We start from the raw sequence: 6,230 nt of genomic DNA, 5'->3' as shown, positions 1-6,230 counted from the left end.
TTAAACCTTATTTTCAATAAGCAATCCTGAAAAATATTTGGGGGTGCTTAACTTTTTTCCAGGTGTATATTAAACAAATAAATTAAAAAAAAGATATTAAAGTCAGCCCTTATCATTCATGTAGTTATCATTCTTTTTCTTAAACTCACTTAACTTTACTACCTCCACAATATCCGAAGGAAACCCGTTTCAGAGGCCAACCACCCCGTTAGAAAAATAAGACTGTTTTAGTTGAAGACGACTCCGACCTTGCGAAAATTTATTTTGTGCACCCTAGTCCTACTATTCTTGCCACTAAGTGTGAAAAAAAAAATTGTCCAAGGCTGAACACAATACTCCAAATGTGGCCTAACTCATGACCTATTCAATGAAATTATAACCTCCTTAAACTCGTATTCAGTATTTCTGTAGATATAACCTAAAATCCTATGTGCCCTACCACTACCAACAGCACACTACTTGGATGGCTTAAGAGATTGATCAACTATTACACCAATATCCCTTTTATGACACTATTAAGGTTATTCCCATCCAAATTATGATAACCTACATGCATTATCTTGCATTTATTATAATTAAAACCCATCTGTCATTTATTTGCCCAATTCACTAAATAGTCTAAATCCTTTTTTAAAGCAGCAGCATCCTCTTCACAGCTAGCAACACCCAATACCTTAATATCATTGGCAAATTTGAGTAATTTATTGACCATTGCTTCATCTATGTTACTGATGTAAATCAAAAAGAGCAAAGGTCTTAAGATTGAGCCCTGAGGTACCCCACTTGTGACATTAATCCAGTTTGACTGATTTCCATTTATAACAACCCTCTGTTTTCTTCAATCCAGCCACTCTTCTACCCAATTAGCTAACTTAACTCCCATACCTATAATTTTTTTACAAGCCTTTTATATGGCACCTTGTCAAATGCTTTCTGAAAATCCATATACACCCTTACCCTCATCTACGTAAGCAGCAACTTTTTCAAAGAATGTCAAAAGATTTGTAAGGCAATATTTTCTCTCAGTGAAACCATGTCGACTATCCAATAAAATACTAAACATTGTTAAATGACTTTGCAAAGCATCTTGTATCATACTTGCCAAAACTTTGCCCATAACTGATGTAAAACTAATAGGCCTATAATTCTTGGAACAATTTTTATTACCTCCTTTGAAAAGAGTAATGACATTAGCTAACTTTAAATCCTTTGGCACCTGCCCACTATTCAAGGACTTACAAAAACAAATAGTAGCAAGTGGCTTACATATCCAATCATTAACCTCCTTCAAAACCCTTGGGGAAACATTATTTGGCCCAGGAGCCATATTGATTTTTAAATTTTCCAATTTTTTTTCTTAACAACCTCAGAATTAAAGCATCATCTTTATATTAGGATGATAAACTACAGTTATTGTTATATTTGACATATTTTGCACCAAACATTTAAAAACAGTATTTCAATAATAACTTAAAAATACACAAATGAATTTTGCAATGAAAGTCAGTCAGAAAATGTTTTAAGAGAAATGAATAATTTGTCCATTGAAGCTGTGAGAAAGGGGTCATAAAGGGTACTGTTTGTGTTATTTCATAAGCATCTGAACTAATAACAATTTCTGGTAATGGTATTTTCAACCAGGTAAGAGACCTCTATGAATCAGGTATAGCTGTCCCTAATTTCAAATTACTGACCATGGGGGAATGCAACCAGTCAGTAGTAGCCACTGTTATAAGTGTTTTGAAATGAATAATAGGACAGACTGCCACTCTTATAACTCACCCATGCTGAAAGTTTGGAGCATGTTCACCAGCATTGTGCTATGAACCTTGGACCTTTTGATCCACAGACCTCCAACACACTAACCATTAGGCAACAACTAATCCATAACCATTTCTATAAAGGTGGTGTATAATAAAGATTGTCCATATTGTGAGAGTTGTTTCATCTAAGACAGACTAAGCATAATTTAATCTCTATATATGAGAAGCATTGATAGTACTTAGTGTACTTATCAATAATTCAAACACGAGACACTACTGATAATTAAAAAGGGTGAGTGTTGTGTTACAAAAGCAATGTAAAGAGCAAAAACAAAAAATGCCAATATTTGAAAATTAGTTACTAGATTAAAAAATAAGGCAATAAATACTGTCTACTGCTACAAAACTAAATATATTAAACATGATTAAGCTGCAGATATTGGCAACTATTTTGTATATGATACAGTTAATGTTTTAAACAGCTTATTGAAACATTGATGTATCATTTTAATCTGCTGTTTCAGCTTGTAATGTTGATTGTAAGCAAATTAAGACAAACCATGACTATGCTATAAAACAGTAAGTATGTTTCATAGGAATTTATTGATTTTCATGTACAACCACATAATCAGCTAATATGAACAGGATTTATTTCAAGGACGGTTACACTCCTACCAAGATATTCTCCTTTTTTCAAATTTCAAAAATTGTATCTTGTTTTGTCAGAAAGAATTGTTTGTAATTAAACTTTTTATGGAAACTTTTATTTCCTATTTTACCATCAATGCAAGAAAATTAAGTTTGTCTTTACTTTTCTTCAATCAGGTAAGAAAAATTAACCATACTATAGAACAATAAACATAGAATACAACAAGACTAAGCCCAACAAACAATTACTTTAAGCAGTTAATTCATGTTTAATAAACTACAGTTTTAAGAACAAGTACAACAAAATCATTACTGTTTTAACAGGGCTTTAAGCCCAAAACTTAAGGAAACATAAAAAAATAGTAAAACTTTTCTAATAACAATGACCTTTCCCATACTTATTTTGATTCCCATAAAAATATTATAAAATTAAAAGTATTTGAAATTTATTAATATTATACAAATACCCATTAAATTACACCATGTGAATTCAACATAATTTTTTTTGTAATATAAAAAACACACATGAGCATATATACATGTTATTCTAAAACCCAACAAAACTTAAAATGGATGTTAAATTCTACAACATAATCAGTAAATTATACTGAATGCCACCATACATGTTTTTTAATTATATGAAAGCTTTACATTCTTTTCTAATATTAATAAATGATATTTCTTTTGAGTCAAATACATAAGGACACTTAATATTCAATTGAAAAAAATCTCCATCATTGTTTTAATAAAGTATGGTGTTTTAGAATATTTTCAATTTCATAAAAAAACATGCACACATGCAAGAAATGTATCTCCAGTGTAAAAGGAAAAAAGCCCACAGTACTTTAAAAATTTAAAATGTTTAACTTCATTAAAACACTAAATCCTATTTTATAATGATCTAACAACAACCAAATTCAAAAAGACACTAGATAAATATAACACTTAAGAAACAAGGTTCATTACAAAGCATTCTCCATTGTTCATATAGTTCCATAATATTCATTAGCTTCTGATCTTCAGAATGCTCACTTTTCTTTATAAGTGATAGTGTAAGCTGTATACAATTCAGAAAGTTGTGAAACACGCCAACAAGAAAACTACAATGCACACATTTAAACCATTGACTGCTGATTCTCCATATAGGGTACGACCCACCTCCAACAGTTGAATGTGAGTGTGTCATATATGGTGTATTGTTTGCAAAAAATGCTATGCACATTTTAATTAGAGAAGCTGCAGTCAATGGGTTAATAGTAAAATGCCAGGTGTTTTAGACACAAAATAGCTCATCATCCAAAATAAAAGACAAACCATTACACATCAAATAAATTTTGCACTGAACTCCAATTTTTAGTAAACTGGAATGTGAATGTAGTTTTGAGAATAATAGCTTACTGCAAAATATAATAGGCCTAACACTAATGTCTTATGACAAGTATAATTAATTATAATCATGCTTTGGCAGCTTAGAAAAGGAGTCACACCATAATAATTGGTAAGTTACATTTTATCTACAGTTTGTGTCTGTGGAGACATTTTTTTTTTCAGTACCTTTTGAAAGAGTTGAATACATTTTCAATAAACGTATTAAATGTAACCAAGACACTGATCAGCAAAAGCTCAAAGATCACTTATTAGAAAATTATGTTTAAACTACAAGAGTAAAAATACCAATAAAGATATGATTATATCTAAGAGGATTTACAATGACAAAAATTCTGTTTATCACATAACAAAGATGAAAAGCAAAGATTAATATTTTACTGGTTACCTTAAATTAAATTACCTTTATTCTTATAGTACATTGGTGTTTGCTATCACCAAATTATCTATTACAATAACTTTAATGATGTTTTCACATGGATTCTTAGGCATAGTCACCTCCAATAAGGTATACAGAAGCCTACTCTTTAACATGTACTTCCTCCTTAATGGTATAAAACCTACAGGAATATATTTTTAAATTACCTAAAAATTGTTTACATATTATTTTGCTAAGTGTGCTTATATAGCTTACAAAACTATAGTTACTATTTTCTAGTTAGTAATTAACAGATTGTAAGTGGCAAATGACTTGAAAAAATATGATCAGTTTGTTCTCACATCATACCTCCTTAAACTAAAACTGTTTACCTCAAGTGATGAAAGTGTTACATTCAAAAACCAAGCAGAATTAATTGTTAATATACGAGAGACTGATCATCAAATAATATTCTGACATAATTTTTCAAAGAAATCAATTCTAACATTACATGTTTGATTTTATGACTGGGTTATTATTATTATTTACTCATTTTAAGAGATTCTAATTTTAAAAAATGAAGTTTTTTGTTTTTCACTTCAAAATTTTAAAACTTTCTCATTCACTTTTTGTTGCTTGTTTGTACTCTAGTAAACTATTATGTAACCAAAGTTAATAAGTACGTACTGTGATATCAGTTTTTCACCTTTTTATCTAAGGATTCTTGACTGACTGTTTTCCTTCAACTTAACAACCTTCATATGTAGGTGGCTTACAGACAGAGCACATCTACAGATACAAAGCTTGTTAATAATATTTACTTAAGAAACAATGTGAACAAGTTATTATAACTGAAAATGTTCTTTGATTTATATTTGTGAAATGTATCTTTAAACATAAAGCAATATAAAATATTACCACATCAAAAAAAAATTGTTTACGAAAAGAAAGGTCTAACAAGTTGAAAAAAACAGAAATCCTTGGATGATATTTGTATATTAAAGAATAGAAATGCTATTTTTTAAATTCTAAATGGAGTAAGTACTTAAAAGCATAAAATCTTAGTGTCACTTTGAGATCTGATCACAATGTTTTTACTCCAGTCATGGAAATAAATGTAAACTGTTTTGTTATAGAACTAACCATTGCGGTTGACTTATTTTAGTGTAATAGTATCATAGAAAAATTAAAATTAACACAGTTGAGAAAAACAACTACTTATTAACTTCTAATAAAAGCTATTTCCTATAGTACATCCCACCTATCTTAGCTACATGAGGCTGTTGCCCATTAATTCTACTTGGCAGGTGACAATAAGTATGCAAGTCAAAACATTGCTTAATATTTTTATAGGAATCAATCTTATGAGTAAAAGAAACAATTTGACTAACCTTGACTTTGTTCAGTTTATATGTAGAATCTTTAGTGCTATCTGTAAATTTATTTGTTTTTCCTATAAAACAGATGGGGATGGACTAATCAAGCTTCATAAGCAGATTGTCCTAGTGCCTTAGAGACAAGACCCTTACGGGATCAGAAGGTGCAATTAACGTATGGCAACTCGTATTATTTCATGGTATTATTTGAAATAATGTATCTGTATGGCTTACTTAAATGTGTTTGTTTGTTTGTTATTAAGCACAAAGTTACACAAATGGGCTGGCTATCTGTGGTGTGCCCAATGCAAGTATCAAAACTCAGTTATAGGCCCTCACACTTACCACTGAGCCACAGGAGGCAACTTACTTCAAACCAATTTACTTTTCTTTGAGTCATAAATACAAAGATATGATCATAAGATTTACATAACTGATATGTATTACTTCAAAATGTAAAATAGGTCAAGACCTTAAATAAGTCTTCTTTTCCTTCTTTCCTAAAAGTCATTTATCATTACATTAGTTTATGTTCATGGGAATTCTAAAGATCCTGAAACCATGATTATTTTTTCATCTCCTGCTTAAGATGAAGGTTTCTTTTAACCACTTCAAAACTTTTCTTAAAAAAACAACAAAAAAAAAAAAAAACTAAAAACCCTTAAGAAATGGCTTAAATGCAATCAGATGTACTTCAGT

At 30.0% G+C, this 6,230-nt stretch overlaps 1 long non-coding RNA gene across 1 annotated transcript in view; it reads right to left on the bottom strand.

The window, feature by feature from the left end:
* Window positions 1–2,335: 2,335 nt before the first annotated feature.
* LOC111085267 overlaps window positions 2,336–6,230 on the bottom strand; it is an 11,730-nt gene continuing 7,835 nt past the window's right edge. Inside the window, exon 2 of the long non-coding RNA XR_002610095.1 lies at window positions 2,336–6,182. This is a non-coding gene — a long non-coding RNA (uncharacterized LOC111085267). The remainder of the gene's footprint in view (window positions 6,183–6,230) is intronic.

This window comes from Limulus polyphemus, unplaced genomic scaffold (genome assembly GCF_000517525.1).
Source record: "Limulus polyphemus unplaced genomic scaffold, Limulus_polyphemus-2.1.2 Scaffold300, whole genome shotgun sequence".
Taxonomy (NCBI): Eukaryota; Metazoa; Arthropoda; class Merostomata; order Xiphosura; family Limulidae; genus Limulus; species Limulus polyphemus.
The sequence above is the reverse complement of the archived record's forward strand: the minus strand, read 5'-3'. Positions and strand labels throughout refer to the sequence as shown.